This window comes from Lycium ferocissimum, chromosome 6 (assembly GCF_029784015.1).
Source record: "Lycium ferocissimum isolate CSIRO_LF1 chromosome 6, AGI_CSIRO_Lferr_CH_V1, whole genome shotgun sequence".
NCBI lineage: Eukaryota > Viridiplantae > Streptophyta > Magnoliopsida > Solanales > Solanaceae > Lycium > Lycium ferocissimum.
In genome coordinates this window covers 72,647,008-72,667,318 of record NC_081347.1, presented here as the reverse complement: position 1 = coordinate 72,667,318, position 20,311 = coordinate 72,647,008, and positions in this window count along the sequence as shown.

Here is a 20,311-nt window from a genome sequence, read left to right as displayed (position 1 = left end):
TAAATGTTCAACAATAAAAGTTCGAGTTAACGTGCTCAAATACATAATATATTCAAAGATTACTTAAGCTATATAAGTCGATAAAGCGACCGTGCTAGAACCACGGACTCGGGGAATGCCTAACACCTTCTCTCCGGTCAACAGAATTCCTTAATGCCTAACACCTTCTCTCCGGTCAACAGAATTCCTTATCCGGTCTTTTGTTTTCGCGGATCATAATAAAAGAATCATTTCCTTTTGATTAGGATTCATAAGCGCGCAAACACCAAAACTCAATTCCATTCAAATGACTTCATAAAATAATTAATCCCTACTCAAAACCGTCACTTCAATGGAAAAACCCCTTTAATAATAAAACCTGCGCGTTTATAGCGGGCTCAAAAAAAGGGTGTGACAGAAGTGATAACGACGATACGGTATCCGGTTTTTTGTATGACGATACAGAAAGAGAGGTTATCTCTTAAGAAGTTTTGTGAGACAAAAGAGTCACTTTGAATACTAAAGATGAAGAAATTAAGGTGAAATATTACCATAAACTAAAATCTTTTCTTTTTTCATCTTAAAGTCCTTAACACACAACTTATCATCTTCCTTTTATCATTTTTGTCAATCCGGGTTGGTGTTTTACGATGCTAATGAAGAAGATTGAGAAGTTGTCTAAAGCTATAAAGTTGAAGCAAGAAAACGAAAAGTGAAGCAACAAGGTCGTGTATTTTTTCAACTGCTTGGTGTTTTCATATGCTTTATGTTCTTTCGGATCCTCCAAAAATGTCACTAGATGTGTGTCGGATCCTCCAAAAGTTATGCATTTTTTTTTGGAGGATCTAGCACGGTGCGACATTACTTCGAGTATCCGAGCAACATAGCTTATTTCGTGCGTTAATCATTGGACTATATTAATTTTAAAGATGGTCTAAATTTGAACTAGGATCATGAAAACATCTTGAAGATTCATGTAGTGACAGAGAAACGGAGCTACTATCTTGATTCATCACGTATTCTTGCATTTCTTGTATATACAAAGGGTGGAAGTGATTAAGGAATAAAGATCAAATTCATTTGTAATGTGCAATGTAAATTGAATGACTAATTCCTTATAACCGGAGTGTAATTCTTTTTGTTTTAGTTACTTATTTCTATAGTTATTCTCGCTTTAGATTCAATAATAAGAATAATTGGAAGTTTGATTGTTTTTGCTAATGTCACAACTCTTGGAGCAAGAGTGGTTCTTGATTTCGTGATGGAGTATTATTTTGTCAAGGAATAGACTATTAGTATTAACATTATATAAATGTGCACCATTAGAAGAAGTGAAACTATTAATCTTAAGTGGAGACGACAACTCATCCTCTCAATTAATGTGTAACACTTAGCCCACGGATGCCTCGTGTATGGTGCGTGGACGATATAATATGAGGGCCGAACAATGGATAAATCAAGAATTTCGTAGATTTGCTCGATATCAATTCAAGAAAATAGACACCTAGGCCTAACTCTACCCTATAAAGCTATTCATGAGGTGAATATCGTCTAATACCATATAAGAGAAAATAATTAATTTGGTAAATACTTACTAACCGGTTTTTACACCAAATCATGTAAACTTACCATAGTTAAGCGATTTAATGAGGTGAGAATGCATGTTAATTAATCATGGTTAAGTACTTGATAAAGTTTATGTACAAACATATGTCATGTCTCTATTGATTTGGTATGAGCACTGGATGCGCATAAGTTTTACCAATCCATTCCTTCAGCAGTTGTGGGACACTTAATATGAACCTTGCTAGCTTCCATCACTTCTATAGAGCAAATTCAGTTGATGAAGCTTTAAATTTTTATCTATACAATTCACATGGAATATTTACCATCCCATTGAAAAATTAAACACACCACTTCATTTCTCAAAATGTAATTTCTTCCTTTGTTCATTGTACAATTATTGTTGAAATTAGGAAGCACTTACTATATAGTAGCGAAAAGGAAAGGAAAAGGTGACATTTCCTCTCTATACAATTATGTCATTGTATTACAATTTACCTCAATTTTTGGACTTCTCCTTTTACAAAATGATGTGGAGAAATCTAGCGAAACAGAAGTTGTCAAACTTTGCTCCAATAACGAATCTAAAGGGGGAAATGAAGCTCATCTTCTTATTATAACAACTAAATTGTAACACATAAACTCAAAAACCTAGCTCCCTCCTCCTTCCGCCCTTAAACGGGTCCAACTCGTGGCGAATTTGTATTAGTCACGCTAGCAATTTCGATACCGATAGTTAAACAAAAAAAAAAATCTACAACTCTGGAATACTAGCTAAAGAAGGCTTCCACCTTTTGCAACTTTCTCTTACACGTAGAGATTGAATTGGGATTTGTCCCCATTGGAGCTCTTTAACGTTATTTACAAGCATCTTCAATTGTTCCTTTGATAGCACAATCTTGATTCTCTGAGTCTTTCAACTTTCACTCTTGTCATTATTAGATAAACATCTAGGTGAATGGCATTGCTCAAATACTTGTTGAATAACAAAATATTGCATCTCTTCACTTTTGATCATTGGCTAAATCAATTAACTCTTCATCTTCTTGAATCATAGGTGGGGATAATAATGTATCTGTTATAAAACAATAAACTAAAGCAAGAAATATATGTAGAACAAGAGAGAAGAAAGTTCTTATTTCTTCAAAATGTGTTTAAGTCCATACAATATGAAAACTTATACCTCTATTTATAGTGCTACATATAGGCAAACAAAAGGTTAACAATAAACATCTCATTTAATATATGAGATAATGGAAGAACCATTAAGATGGTGGAAGATAATGGAAGAACCATTAAGATAGTGGGAGATAATGGAAGAATCATTAAGATGGTGGAAGATAATGGAAGAACCATTAAGATAGTGGGAGATAATGGAAGAACCATTAAGATGGTGGAAGATAATGGAAGAGGCATTATATTTGTGTAGCTGGACATCCATACTCTATATTTCATAACACTCCCCGGATGTCCATAGATGACGTGCATTATTAAACCTTACTAGGAAAACCCCTTGAAAAGTCCAGTGGAAAAAGAGTACACATATCTAGTAATACGCTTTGAGAGCTGCCTCATTAAAAACCTTACCAAGAAAAACCCAATGGGACAAAACCATGGTTAAGGGAAAAAGAGTACAGCACGTATTTCACTCCTCCTGACGAAGACCAAAATTTAGATGTTGGAGTCTTCGCATTCCAATCTTGAATATCATCTTCTCAAGAGTTGAAGTTGGTAAATATTTGGTGAACAAATCTGCAGGATTGTCACTTGAACGGATTTGTTGCACATCAATATCACCATTCTTCTGGAGATCATGTGCGAAGAATAACTTTGGTGAAATGTGCTTCGTTCTATCTCCTTTTATGAAACCTCCTTTCAATTGGGCAATGCATGCTGCATTATCTTCATATAAGATTGTGGGTATTTTATCACATTTCAAACCACACTTTTCTCGAATGAGATGTATCATTGACCTCAAACACAACTTCACGGCTCGCTTCATGAATAGCTATTATCTCAAAGATGATGATGAGGTAGCCACAATAGATCGCTTTGTAGATGGCCATAATACGGCAAATACACTCCACAAATAAATACATAGCTCGTTTGAGATCTAGCTTTAATAATATTTATAACACTCCCCATGATGTCTATTTCGATAGATAATGTGCCTCGTTAAAACCTTACTAAAAAAATCCAATGGGAAAAAAATCTAGTGAAGGAAAAAAGTACATTTCTAATAATACGCTATTTGGTTGCCTCATTAAAAACCTTATAAGGAAAAATCCAATGGGACAAAACTTGAAAGGGAAAAAGAAAAGTACAATGCGTATTAACTCCCCCTAATGAGAATTTCAATCCAAAAACTTGAATCTTCACATCTTCACTCGAGAGTTGCAATTGGTATAGACTTGGTGAATAAATCGGTCATATTATCACTCGAACAATTTGTTGCACCTTGATATCACCATTCTTTTGAGCTCGTTGTGAAGAACAACTTTGCGAAATGAAATGAGCTTTGTCCTTTTATGAATCCACTCTTTTGTTGGGTTATGTGTCTTTGCTTGTATCTTGAGCCTCTTTAGATAGAGTTGCATCGATATAATATTGTTGAAATCACTCCAAGTGCATTCCTGACTTGCTTTATAAACAAATGTTATCTTTATATGATTTGATTGTCATGTAGACCAACATCATATGACTATAATCCCTCATAGTCATCGCAAAATATATAAATGCATCAATTGCATAAAGATATGGCAATTCAGGACCAAAATATTCTGCAAGTTTCTTATTTCAACTTCTTTCAACAGATAATATACTGCTTTTGAGAACTCTTCAAGGGTTTCAATAATATTCAAGTAATCAACTTACACCAACAATATGACATATTCTGATTTTCACAAAGACGTGAGGATAAATAGAGTCATTTGTGCCCTTAGTCAGTAAATATCCATTAAGGTGATAAATCGCATTCACCTTGCTTAACTTTATTCATATAAGAATTATGAACAAATTTCTACAACTTGTATATGCTTTGTGCATTTAAAATTTTCAGAATTTTCATATAATTTTGTCAAGTAATTCATATAGGCTATGATAATATCTATTTCTATTTAAATATGTGACATCTTCCTCGGTATCCGGACAAAGAGGTCGAATAAGCTTTACGCTAACCAAGGTGCGTGATTTCACTCGATAATAATTTCTACGTTAGCATGTTTTAATAGACGTAGAATTTAGATTCTCACAATCTTTTACAATAGTGCGCTATATTGTACCAAAGATATCGTTGAAGATATTATTTGTATCGGTTCGCAACGTGACATAACTTATCGAGATCTCATCACTTCCATTATTTTTAGGTACCTAAACCTCTCACGAGGTTTCATGAAGTGTTATGTCGCGGGCTATTCAGAGCACATTGCCTCTTATTATAACCATTTTGTCATTTGCTCCTCTCCCTTTTCAAGGATTATTTCATTTGGAACCGATTGATCTACCATGCTTCATGCATGTTATATACTTTGTCCTTCAGGGACATTAATATTAATAGAAGCATTTTGCAGCTAAAATTAGAAATTAATTTTGGGTCAGCAAATGCTTCTGGCATTTGAGTTGAATTATCTTTTGAATGAGGATCATATTAATGATATATAATTCATAACATCTTTCTCAGCTGCTTATTGTCTCCCCCTTATGTTAGAAAAACTAACATACATCCCATTTTCTTTGGGAGAATCCATCTTTATGCATCATGGTATTAATTAATCGTATACCACACATAAAAACTGTTAGATGGAAATATCTAGTTCCTAACCCTGAACCAATTATGAGGGGAGAATTTATTATAATTTATTGGTCTGAAGCATACAAGTGATGTTGTATGCAATATATCATATCTCAGACCAAAGACATGAAGCTTTGTTCTTATAAGCAATGGTTTAGCTATTTATCAGAGGCATTCAACGCCAAACTAGCTTGAATATAAACCAGCATTAACAAGATTAATTCTCTTGATTACATAATCTGAAAATTGTGCTCTCACTCAATTATTTTGAGCAAGTAACTTTGCATATGTCAAACTGCGGGTTGACAATAAAAGCACATGTGACTGTCTTATCGATGCATCTATTTAAGACATCACATAACAGGTGAACGGGCCCATATTCACCTTTTATATTTTTTCAGAATTTAGGGAACTCAATCCCAACTTTAGCCAGTATAATCAACTTATCATGAGAACAAGCAACAACAATAAATTATTGAAGAATCTTCTAGTTCTTCAATATATGTTAAATACTCAATCTGCACATCATATTTGAATTGGGATGATCAAATCGCTCATGCCGACTAATAAAATTATTTATACTAGTAAACTTCAAGTTTACCGTGTTATGTGCTATTTGTTTTAGTAAACTACCGGTTTACTATGACATGAATTTTATATCGTTAGATTGGAAAAGTCTTCTATTCATAACCTAATGTAATTACAAAGGAGGAGCAACTCTCACACTCAACTATTACAAAAAACCAATCCTAAACTGAATACCTATATCTCACTCAAGTGTTTTCCTTACAGTTTTTCTCTCTTGCTCTTGGTGATGCTACAAATGATAGAAGGCTTCCCTATTTATAGGGATGGAATGAATCTATTGATGTCATTTGTAACTCAAGCAAGCACTTGACAATTTGCCAAATACAAGGAAGATGTTTTCTTCCTTAAAACAAGGAATATGTTTTCTTCCTCAAAACAGGGAAAATGTTTTCTTCCTTAAAATGAGGGAGATGTTTCCTTCCTCAAATTATGGGATGGACCCAACAAATCTCCCCCTCCAGTCCCATACACCTGAAGGAGGGTACACTGGCTTTTAATTTGAGTGCATGCCGACAAGTTCTTTGCACAATTCGAACTTGTCTCTCGGTACCACCTTGGTCAGCATGTCTGCAGGATTGTCGTTTGTGTTGATCTTGGAGAGCTTCAGTTCATGTTGCTCGACTGCTTCTCTGAGCCAGTGATATCGAACGTCAATATGTTTTGTGCGTGAGTGGTACCTCGAGTTTTTGCTGAGATCCATAGCGCTTTGACTATCACAATGAACTGTGTATTCTTCTTGTCGGAAATCCAGTTCTTGAAGGAAACGTTTCAGCCACATAAGCTCCTTCCCAGCTTCAACTGCGGCAATGTATTCGGCTTCTGTGGTTGATAGTGCTACACACTTTTGCAACTTGGATTGCCATGACACAGCTCCCCCTGCAAATGTGAATATATAACTCGAAGTTGATTTCCTGCTATCATAATCTCCTGCCATGTCAGCATCAGTGTAACCTTCCAAAATCGGCTTAGCTCCCCCATAGCACAAACATAGTCTGGATGTACCATTTAGGTACCGTAGTATCCACTTGACAGCTTCCCAATGTTTTCTTCCTGGATTTGATAAGTATCTGCTCACAACACCGACAGCATGAACAATGTCTGGCCTTGTGCACACCATTGCATACATCAAACTTCCAACTGCTGAAGAGTAGGGTACTGCTTTCATCTTCTTCTTTTCTTCTTCGGAAGAAGGACAACTTTCCTTGCTCAACTTGAAGTGATTTGTTGGTGGAGTACCAACAGGCTTGGTATTTTTCATGTTGAACCTTTTGATCACGCGTTCAACGTATTCCTCTTGTGACAAGAACAACTTCTTTGCCTTTCGATCACGAATGATTTTAATGCCCAAGATATGTTGTGCAGGGCCTAAGTCTTTCATATCAAAGAACTTAGACAAATCTTTGTTCAAGCTGTTGATCATAGTTGCATCTCCTACTATCAAAGATATCATCCACATAGAGCAGAAGGATGATAAATTTTCCATCGGAACTTCTTCAAGTACACACAATGATCTCTGCTTGTTCTTTTGTATTGATGTTTCAGCATGAATGAGTCGAACTTTTTGTACCATTGCCTTGGGGCTTGTTTGAGATCGTAGAGACTCTTCCTTAACTTGCAAACGAGATGCTCTTTCTTTGGGATTCGGAAACCATCGGGCTGCTCCATGTATATTTCTTCCTCCAAATCACCATGCAAAAAAGTTGTTTTCACGTCCATCTGCTCAAGTTCAAGATCCATACTGTTATACCCTATTTTAACTGGGTTAAATTAAGGTACAACGTATTGGAGACTCCTATTTATTTTATTTTAAGGAGTCGCCACCTAATTGATTTTAAGGTGAATTAGGGCACCTAATTATTAACTTAAGGTAAAAATAACCTCCGTTAATAGTCTGCTTAACCAGTGTGATTCTAGGTAAGGGTTCTATATTATCCTAAAGGGAAGGGGTTAGGCATCCTTTAGAATCCGTTAACTTACGGTTATCCGACCAAACTTAGGTTAATTAATTAAAGGTAAATGACTTACAAATATTACTAAAGTTTTAAAGAAACATGTAATAATGTTGTTTAAAAACGAAGATTACGGAAAATAATAATTTGCATAAAAGATGTCTTTAAATACTATTTAAAATAAGATTTATAAAGGTTGTTAAGACTTTAAATGAGAATAGATAATAATGCTATATAAAATGAGATTTGCAAAAACATAGTAGTTTGTATATAAATTGAAAAATGCCGATTTAAGCAATACTTTGATATTTAAAACAACTCAAAGGATAAAATATTAACTGATTTTCAATTTAGGAATATAAAAAAAAAAAATAGCCAATGTGAGTTTTCTTTATTACTTTTTATTATTTCTTATTAACTATACTTGGTTAAATATATGTGTGATTGATTCAAACTTGAGGGATTATTTATAAAATATACTAGAGCTCATACTTGCATATTAATAACATTTTAGTTTTTTCTAAGATAGTAGGCATAAGTCATAAATCTTTTAGCTCAAAATATGTAGTCATACTATTTGAAAATCAATTATTCTAATGATAACTATTATAGGTATTTATAAATGACATTAATATAAAAGAAGGACATAAAACTTGTGGAGTTAATTGGTCTTTCTTAAATTAACTACCCCTTAACTAAAACTAAGTTCCATACTAATCTACTAAGGTTCATTTAGCTAAGGAAACAAACAAGTAAAATGTTAGTTGCACAAATACCAATCCAATGCATAAAAATGTAATAAAGGAGCGAATGATATCAAAATGGGCTCGAGCCCGTATTTTGGGGTCTTTGTGACCGAGGCCACTATCGGGCTTCGGCCGTTAATTTCTAAGGCCGAATTTCTTTTTTTTATTTATTTGGGCTTTGACCCGGAACTCCATTTTTTGGCTGCGGACAGAACTGAACATGGGGGGAAATCATATTTCGTTGGGCCTCGGCCCAACATCGAATGCGGAAGACGAATCCCTCGGACTCGTATGCGGTGGTCATGCATAAAACGAAAGGAAAAGGATTAGTATATAATAAAATAAAGAAACTAAGTATACTACTGGAATTAACACACAACACAATAAAAGGACGGTTAGAGAAAATGTTCAAAAACCCAAATAAGATAACAATAAAGAAATGCAAATTTCATGTGGATTTATTCCATCTCATTGAATAAACTTAGGCCCTGATGATTACTATAATTTGCAGAATAATAGAATATATATTTCCTTCATTCATATTAACGCATTACAAGGGCAGAGAAATCCTTTGTTTGATATATTTTGCAAATCCAAGATATTCTTTCTGGTCTTCAATAAATATGCAACAGATTCAGCGAGTAATATTGTGGCGACAAATAATGTACGGCCACAGAATAAAGGTCATCTACGTTATATCACAATCTATTGGTACAGGTTCAAGTACACAAGAACTTAAAACACCTAACAATTCCCACAACCATAATAGCAGCCATTGACTTTGAATACTGAAAACCAATCTATTCTCAAGAGTTGGGCTATATCCAGGGTTCGGCACCAAGTTACATCTTCACTTTGTAACAAACTTAACAATCTCAGAAACACGAATGAACAATGTCGTACATTGCTTATACCACAGATAGAAGAAACTTGATATTCAAAGTATAGTAATCTCAAATCCATGGAGAACAAATTTCACGAATCAGAACTCTTCAAATACTACTTACAATTATTTCAATCTGATAGATTTTCAATTTTTCATACTAGTCAGACAAATTCAACACTTAGCAGAGGTTATGGACTTCGGAAATCCGGAACAAATCAGACTAGCATTGGTGCAACATGCTATACGAACATAAAAATTCATGCATAATCCAAGGATTCCAAACAGAGGGAGGGACATAGCTTAACTGGTGAACTAATGATCTCTTCCATACCAATCATTTGATAAACTTTTCAAATGTAATCAGCAGTTAAAACTTGTCAGTTACTATCCCCTAACGAATTAAACAGACTGATGTGATGCCCTTAAATAAGTTATGAAATCAGACCAGTTGAAATTTCATTTGTTTAAAGATGAATGAACCTTTCATACAAATCAAGATCGACAGTCATTTAAAGAGGACTGAACTAGAAATATGCTTTTAGGAATTTTATGGGATTTGGGAGTGGGATTACCAATTAGAATACTTTCCACATTTTCTCATTTCAGCAATCTTAAGCCATGCACATGTCAAAACCATTCGGGAATTTCAACGGAGAACTCATATTTCAACTAGAAAAGTCTTGAGAGAATAAAAGAAAACCAATTTATCCAAATTCGAACTTAGATAGAAAACTGAACTGCTTCATGTTTGAGAAAAGACTCATTATTTGAGAAAGAAAACAATAAAGGAACTAACTTGGGCAATTATCTTCCTTAAGCAGTACACCAAATTTAAACAAAAGAGTTCTGTTTCATCAATTTAGATCACACATATATATAGTTATAGCTGCAGATTATCCAGCTTCCAGGATGTTTAAGAATTATTGAAGCCTAAGACAACACATAATCATCATTGACACAACTCAGTCAGGTTCAGGCTAACAAAGTGATTCTGGAAACATACAGCTGTATACAAACACAAGGCTACACCAATAACAGTCTAATCCCTTTTACTCAAACTATCTTGGAGTTGTCTCCATTTCCTTTAGCTATATAAAATCCAACCTATGGGAGTTATTCATCATGTGCATACTTTACATTAAACCCCAAACATGCAGAAACAGTCATTACTAGAGGGTTAAAACACATATGGAGTCCAACAGGGGATGTCTTACTACTAACGCCATATTCTCAACATAATAGGGATTGAATCATTAAACACCTAATAGAGAAGTATAGCCAAACCTGATTTAAACTAAGAACATGCTAAACAGAAGCTGAAATAGGCATAACATCGATCGAACAGATTATTCGACATACTGAATCTCGGCTAAACAGGACCCCAGCTAACAAATAAGCAGGAATTAAATACTTTTAAACATGATTAAACTTTGCGAATGATACAAATTCGACTAAAACCCAACTAATCATATACAATCCTGGTTTGGACTAACAAACAACATAACTGTTCTAATCAGGCTTACTACTAATACAGGATTGAACATAGCATAAATAGTATAAACAACAATTTAAACAAACAAAATGTCTAAGCAAAGGGGTTTACGACCTTCCTCGGGTGCGGCCAAGTGGGGCTCGAACCTCCGATATACCTCGAACACCACCAAATTCAAGCTTGCAGGTGCTCCGCTCAACAAACAACCAAAAGCCGAACGGAAAAGGACTTAGTATTTTCAAAAGGGTTGTATCGAGAAAATGAAAAGCCGATATTTTAAAGGAGAGGGAACGACTAAAGATTCATATTCTTTTAGCAAATTTTGACGATTCGAGGACTTTTCTTAAGGAATTTCGACAAAAAAAAAAGACCCCCTTTAAAAAGGAATTGAAAAGGCGATTATTTATAGGAGAAACATCTAGGGTTTTGCTAGGGTTTGAAAGGCTGAAAATTGGGCGGGATTTCCTTCCACGTCCCACCCCGAATCAAACCCCTTTTGTATTTCGAATCTTGGTCGAAAAAAGAAAGAAGTGGACAAACACCATTAAAAATTCGTGCCGAAAAAATCAAAAGGACCGATGAAAAAGGGAAACCCATTAAAATCATTTCGGTCAAAGCGGTAGAGGAAGGAAGAGGACAAACCTTCAATGGTTGAAAATCGACGGGGAAAGGACGGGTATTAATTCCCTTTCCCCGAAATGGCCGATACATAACGGGGAGAGGTGAAAGAACTACGCATCTTCTTTTAGGCATCGACGCAAAGTGAAAGAGAGAGAGGGAGAGAGAGACGGGAAGGGGTGTGCGGCGGGTGAAAAAAAAAAAAGAGGAATGGAACCCTAGTGGGTTCTGTAGTTTTGGAACGAAAACTGGGTTGGATCGGGTAATGGACCGGGGTATAGGGGAATAAAAGTGGCATATAATAAAAATAGGCTTTAGCCCAAGTGATTTTAGGACCGATTGTTATGGACTAGGTTATTGATGCTAATATTGGTTGAATGAAAGAATAATTCGAAGCTTCTAAATTTAAATAAAAAGACACGGTAATAATGATAATAAAATAATAACGATAATGATAATAATAATAGTAATAAGGATAATAGCGGTAACTAAATAATAACAATTACAACTGATGATAAAGTAATGAAATGTCGGCATTAATAAAGCTAATAATTATAGTACTTTATAAATAATTATTTCTTAAATTGCCAAAAATACTAGAAATGTAAATAAATATTTAAGGAAGGCCGGACAAAATTGGGTGTCAACACATACTTTCCACCAATCCGAGAATTCGGATAGACATCATCTTCCACAACCAAGGCGAAAAAATCTCATCAAAGTTTATTCCTTCCTCTTTCCGTTGGAAACCTTTGACTACGAGCCTCGCCTTGTACTTCACGATATTTTTGCTAGCATCTTTCTTGAGCTTGAAAACCCATTTGTTCTTCAAGGCCTTCTTTCCCGGAGGAAGTTTCACCAATTCATATGTTTGATTCTTTTGTAAAGAATTCATTTCTTCCTCCATGGCCTGTCGCCAATTGGATTTTTCACGATGATTCTTGAAAGCTCTCTAAGCTCCCCTCGCTGGTAAGAAGGATCCATTATGTTGGCGAGTATGACCTTTGAGGGATTAACCCTCGTACAGAACGTCGAACTTGATTATTTCCAGCTGCGTCTTGGGGTGAAGGCTCCCCCTGCTCAAGAATTTCTTCGTTTTGATCATCATCAACATCTGCCGGATCAATGTTTTCTTGTTCATCATGGACATTATCATAAAGTTCCTCGTTGTTGAGAGGAATGTGTGGTGATTCAGGGACATCATCTGGAGCATGATAACTTCGTTGCTTGTTGACTGTTGGAGCACACTCATGAAACTGGTTTTCATGGAACACGACATCTCTACTTCGAATCACTTTCTTCATTTCGGGATCCCACAGCCTGTATCCGAACTCTTGATCTCCATAGCCGATAAAGATACACGGAGTTGATCTGAGATCAAGCTTCTGCCTCAACTCCTTGGATACATGCACAAATGCCTTGCACCCGAACACTTTCAAGTGAGAATATGAAATATCTTTCCCAGACCATATCTTTTTTGGAATTTCAAAATTCAATGAGACTGAAGGTGACCTGTTTATAAGATGACAAGCTATCAGAACAGCTTCGCCCCAGAATGGCTTTGGCAATTTAGCCATACTGAGTATGCATCGGACTTTCTCAACAATAGTGCGGTTCATTCTTTCAGCTACACCGTTATGTTGTGGTGTTCGTGGGCAGATTTTCTCGTATCTGATCCCATGTTCAGCACAATATGCCAAAAACTCCCGGGAAGTGTACTCGCCTCCATTGTCGGATCGGAGGCATTTCAGCTTCTTTCCAGTCTCCCTTTCTACCATAGCATAGAATGTCTTGAAACGATCGAATACTTGATCCTTCGATTTGAGACAATAAGCCCAAACCTTCCGTGATGCGTCGTCGATGAATGTCACGAAGTATTTGCTACCACCAAGAGATTCTTCTTCAATGGGTCCACACACGTCAGAGTGGACAAGGCTCGGCAACTCGGAATGATTCTTTACGGTGGGCCGAAAGAAACTCTATGTTGTTTCCCGAATAAACAGTGATCACAGGGATCCAAAGTTACGTCTTTATCTATTGAGATGGCTTCTTTCTTTGCAAGAGTCGTCAATCCCTTCAGACTCATATGACCCAATCGTCTATGCCACAAGTTTGGCGATGTCTCTTCTTCAACTGCATTGAGACTCGGTCGATACAACTTTAGATTGGTTTTGTAAAGAGTACCACAAATATGTCCTCTAGCAATAACCATAGAGCCTTTGGACAGCTTCCACGTACCATCCTTGAATAGATTTCCATACCCTTGTCGATCTAGAGCTACTCCTGAGATCAGATTCAATCTCAGATCCGGAACATGACGAACCTCTTTCAACACAAGTGAGCTTCCATTGCTGGTTTTTATGTGCACATCACCAATGCCAACAATGCTCGAGAAACTGGTGTTACCCATCTTCATAACGCCGTGGTCTCCAGATTTATAAGTACTGAACAAATCCTGGTGTGGAGTGGCATGGAATGATGCAGCAGTATCAATTACCCACTCAATATCATTTGTGCCCATGTGTAGGCATGCTTCCTCTCCGCATGTAACAAGTGCAATGTCTGGTGACACGGTGACCATGGTCTCACCATCTTCCTTGCTCGAACTCTGGTTAGTTTGAGGCTGCTCCCGTTTAAGCTTTCGACACTCCACCTTCTTGTGGCCATAGTTGCCACAATAGTTACAATAGCCCTCGAACCAAGTGTTGGTATCAACGGACTTTCCCCGCTCTCGTGATCTCCCTCGAACTTGAGATCTTTCTCTACTTTGACCTCGACCTCTACCTTTGCCTCGGCCTCTTCCTCTACCTCCGCTTCTACCTCCGTTGTGTCCACTATTTTCATAAACAAGGGCATATGATTGATCTATCCCGGCTTCTTTTCTTCGCGATTCCTCGTTTATTAAGGCGTTAGTGACCATCTGCATGGTCACCTTACCATTGGGGGCGGGTGCGAGAGTGACGACAGTCTCCCGGCTATCGTAGAGAACTAGGAGCAAGATTGCTTGCTCCTCATCTTTGAGAACCCATTCGGCTGCACTTAGCTGGTTCACGAGATCTTGGAACTGACTTGTGTGTTCTGTGACAGAGGTACCGCTACGTAGCTTGTGATTTACCAATCGCCTCATCAACAATGTTTTATTTCGAGCCGTTTTTGCTTGGTACATGCTCCCAAGCTTTTCCCAAAGTTTGTAAGCACTCGTTTCCTGCGCGACATGATGGAATACACTATGGTCAATCCACTGTCGAATTTGTGCGACCGTTTTCCTATTCATTCTTGCCCATTCTTCGTCTGTCTTCTTGTCGGGTTTGGCACCTTTATTTTCGAACGGCTCGGCTAAATCCTTCAAATTTAACAAGTCCTCCATATGAGGTTTCCACATGTTATAATTTGAGGATGTTAGCGGAATCATGGTATCCGATGATGATTTCTCCATGATAAAGTGCACCTAATGCGTGCTCTTTCGGACCGTAGACGAGAATCGAGAAAAAATGGGACTCACGGTTGAATCCGGAATGGTCGAAAACCTAGGGAACCGGTCGGACCAATCTGAAAACCGGACAAAAACAGAGTGAACCGGGCTACACTAATTCAAACCGAACCGGGCCGGTTTAACCACTGGCTGGTTGAAAGAGTCAACAAAAGGATGATGTGGCAATTGGACTTTGACCAGATCTGGTTCTGGTCAAACGGGTTGGTCGGATCGGGTTCCTCCAGTCCTCTTCTCCGGCGAGCTGGTGGCCGGAAGGTGGCGGAGCAGCAGCGGCGATGGTGGACAGAGAAACTTTGACTGGACTTTTGGAGGCCTTCCGATGGTCAAAAAATTTCGAAAAATATATATTCGGAATCCTCGGAACGATATCTTTCTAATGGTATACTCAGAGCACAATTTTGGGACAAAAAGTTTTTTACTGAAATTTTTTACGAAACTTTAAAAGATTGGCCTGGAAGATTAACCAAGCTCTTGATACCACTTGTTAGGATTGGAAAAGTCTTCTATTCATAACCGGAACAGAATTACAATAGGAGGAGCAACTCTCACACTCAACTATTACAAAAACCAATCCTAAACTGAATACCTATATCTCACTCAAGTGTTTTCCTTATAGTTTTTCTCTCTTGCTCTTGGTGATGCTACAAATGATAGAAGGCTTTCCTATTTATAGGGATGAAATGAACCTATTGATGTCATTTGTGACTCAAGCAAGCACTTGACAATTTGCCAAATACAAGGAAGATGTTTTCTTCCTTAAAACAAGGAATATGTTTTCTTCCTCAAAACAAGGGAAATGTTTTCTTCCTTGTTTTCTTCCTTAAAATGAGGGAGATGTTTCCTTCCTCAAATTATGGGATGGACCCAACAATATCAATATAAACTTCTGGTTTATTGTTCATGTGATTCATCATGCTTATATTTGTAGTACAAATCGGGCAACCTTTCATAAATATATTTCTTACCTGTAGTAACTTGAAGATATTCAATCTTCCAATCCTTTGTAGTATTAATCATTTTTTATCGAAACTTCGGGTTTACTACAACATAGATTCGATCATAACAACTTTTTTATTTTGCAATACAAGAAGAATGACATAATAATAGATAAACTCTTCGCAGCTCTCAATATGCTTTCCATAATCATATAATGTTTGGACAACGATGGGTCATGATTCTTGTGCACAAATAATTAAGCTCTTACGGGACCTTAGTCACTAATTTTGCACTACCAAATATTGCTTTGACAACTACAATTATGTTACGAAAGAAAATTTGATGATCTTTCGATGTCAATGTAAGAATACGATAAACAAATTTACTTTTAAAGATAATAAATTCATAAAATAACTAACAATAAACATTATGCTTTAAACTTCGGTATTTCAAACATCTCCTTCGGGGAGATTCGCTATTAACATCTAAATATTTTGTATCTTAGGGTGACCTCATAAAATTACATCCTTGATCAAGAAAATATATGAATTTGTTATTTCCTTCGGGGAAAATCAATAACAACTAACCAATGCTATATCAATGTGGTTATAATAGAAAATATTCTACAAAATCCCTTGGAATGATACGTTATAAAGGTATCCAAGATAATTTGACGTTCGACAGGTACGTGCAGCAGTGACCTTCATACCACAAAATAACATCTATATCCTTTGTTATTTTATCTCTTCGAGAGGTGTGTTGTGGTATTTCTTCATTCACTTCGGGGAATGAAACTTGGTCATTAGATGAGCTTTATACATAATTTTTAGCGGCTCATTATTTTACTCGCGCAATAAACATATGACAATATTATGAGCATATAATTAACACCATTGTCTATAAGCAAATTCATAATAACAATTGTGGATAAGCAAATTATAATAAACTTATGGTTTATCATGGCATATGATTTCATTACACAACTATGAATTGATTCTAACATCACATTTGGTGAATTGGCCGTGGTAGAAATACAGGCCATACATTTTGCTGGCTTACTCAAATATATTAGTTAAGATAAATCACTGACTCATATGGGTAAGATTGGGATCTTATCAATTGAAGGCAAACAAATAAGAATCAAGGACTCAATGCTTAATACATAGTGCATACTTAAATAACCAAAACTGAAGCTTGCAGAAAAGTAAGAAAACTCTTTATATGCATTATAAAGCCACAACAAATTTTGGGGAGAAAATTTCATTATCTTACTAATTTAGAAGTAAATTTCAAAGTTGAACTTTTTCGAGGGTAAAGTTCAAAACCTTATTATTTTGAGAGTAAAGTTCAAAATCTAATTACGTCAAGAATAATTTTTAAAGTTTTACCACGACAGGAGTAAATTTTAAAGTTCTATTACCTCGGAAGTAAATTTAAGTATTTTACTACTTCATGAGTAAATTTCAAATTCTTACTACTTCGAGAGTAAGTTTCGTGATTCTACTACTTCGAGAGTCAATTTCGAGTCGTACCACTTCGGAGTAAATCTCAAAGTTTATCTCCTTACGGAGTAATTTCAAAATTTGCCTCTTCGGAGTAAATTTTAATGTTTACTCGCTTCAAGATTAAAAAATACAATATTCAGATATTTCTTCTCAATTATTCTACCTCTTATGGAGGTGAGACATGATATTCTCACTACTTAGAGCACGTCTGTATTTATAGTCTTTACTAAATATTGTCACATTCACTTCAGGGAATGGATCTATATTTATACCATCAAAAGTTCTATTCTTCATGAACGAATCATAATCATCTGAACTTGCCTTAACCATATAAAATTGTGATCACTTAGAACCTCCTTTAAGATGTTGCTACTTCTGGAGAAAATCGAGGCATAAATACAAATATTTCTCTAACATATCTTCCTTTATAATCAAAATAATCCTATGAAAATATCACCACTTCCCAAAGGTTCATAAACATAAATATAATATTACCATGTAAAAGCATAATTGGAATTTTAGATAATTCAAATAGTACATATACGAGGCATTGCAAACTAATTAACGTTTTGCTATCCTGTAATTAAATATTCACTGAAAAGAATGGATACAAATATTCAAGGCCTTTATGCAGTTCACTGTCATGGAAAATATTGTTGTTCTTTTACATATAGTACGTAAGCATAATGTCCACTAGACTGTTTTGAGGAAATATGGCAATAGATTTACCAGAGAAAAAAATTACTTACCTGTAAGGGTGAGAAAATAAGACTATAAAGTCAAAGCTCAAATCTTGCCTCAGCAAAGCCTTTTGTGGTCAGAGGGACCGAACAATAGCATATTCCAACCAAAAAAAATAACTCATCAATTTTGAATTTCTAGATTAAGAGCGGTAGAGTCTCGTGCTGATAATGTATTATAAAACAATAAACTAAAGCAAGAAATATATGTGGAACAAGAGAGAAGAAAGTTCTTATTTCCTCAAAATGTGTTCAAGTCCATACGATATGAAAACTCATACCTCTATTTATAGTGCTACATATAGGCATACAAAAGGTTAACAATAAACATCTCATTTAATATATGAGATAATGGAAGAACCATTAAGATGGTGGAAGATAATGGAAGAACCATTAAGATAGTGGGAGATAATGGAAGAACCATTAAGATGGTGGAGGATAATGGAAGAACCATTAAGATAGTGGGAGATAATAGAAGAACCATTAAGATGGTGAAAGATAATGGAAGAGGCATTATATTTGTGTAGTGAACATCCATACTCTATATTCATAACAAGATCAATACAATTTCCCATGATTAATTGCTAGAAAATTTGAAAAGTGATTTGATTTATTTTTCAAAGGACTATCTATATTTATAGTGCTACACAGTCATAAAAATATTGAAACGTGCGTACCACCTTTAGAGCGTCCTTTTTCTCGCAAAAGCAACATTAAGTTATTAAACTTGTGCAACCATGCATATTTTAATTTCAGGAAAAAGAAAGAGTGAAGTATATTATTATATGGAAATGGAATAAAGAGCTCATCAAGAGGCTCTTAAGCTATTTTAAGGTACTCTTGCAACTGCAGTGACGAAGCAAGATTTCTCTTAGAGGAAGTCCAAATACAAAGAAGCAAACAAACGAATAAGCTGAGGGGATTCAACATATAGTATATATTTACATAGCTTATTTTTTAACCTATTTACATAATAGAATTGTTCAGCGAAAGAGCATGAATGACACCCTTGATTATATTCAAGGTGGCGCCACCACTACCCGGAGGCTGAGACAGATACAAGATTTAATTTTGTGAGTTCAATTTTCAAGTTTTTTAGCACTAAATTTGTTTTACTGTTTAGATTATAGGTTCAATATATTTGTTAGTAACATTTACTTGTCTTTAGATTCTAAATCGAACTACATCCGCCACTGAGTTCAGAGGTTGACTTTTGCCAAGTAGGAAATAGTATATGTATATTATACTCTAATAATTAGCTAGCCTAACCAACTAACCAAAGTCAGAGGCCTGAATATTCTTCGGATATCGTATCCAAGAAGAACCTGATAGTCCAAAGGTCAACTCAATGTCGTTACCAAAGATGAGGGAGGCAAAGGATGTTAACAATTTCACGCTCATACTCAATTTTTTTTCTTGATTTCCAAGAATGGTCCATTGGAAAGATAGCGGTAAGGTTTGCTCTTTTCCAGACTCCATCTGTAGAATTAATCTGAATATGATGTTGTTATTGGTGGTGGTGATGGTGATAAACTCTACCTCCAAGAATCAATACTAATCGATTCTCACTTTAATCTTTTAATGTTGGAAAGGTAAAGGTCCAGACAGTTAGTGGTAGAGTCAGAAATTTAAACAAGGGGGTCCCAAAAAAAAGAAAAAAAACTTATGCTAACGGGCATAGAAAATCATATTTACCCTATTTTTAATATATAGTATAACTTTTAACGCAGGGGGTTTAATTGGACCCCCTTGCACCCTTCTGCCTACGCCCCTGCTTACAACAAAGGCTATTCCTCCTTTGTCTACTCACGTTCAAGAGAATAATAGCGATCAGATGAAGCAAGACTTTGGAGGCAATAATATTGAAAAATACTGAAATGTCACAGCCGGAAGTCGAATCAATAACCTAAATTATTTTTTGAATCACATTTATCACTACAAACAGTACATATATATAAAGAAGTTTTAATTTTTACATATGCACAATATAATTTTTCATAGGGAATTCAATTTTTACCTATGCAGG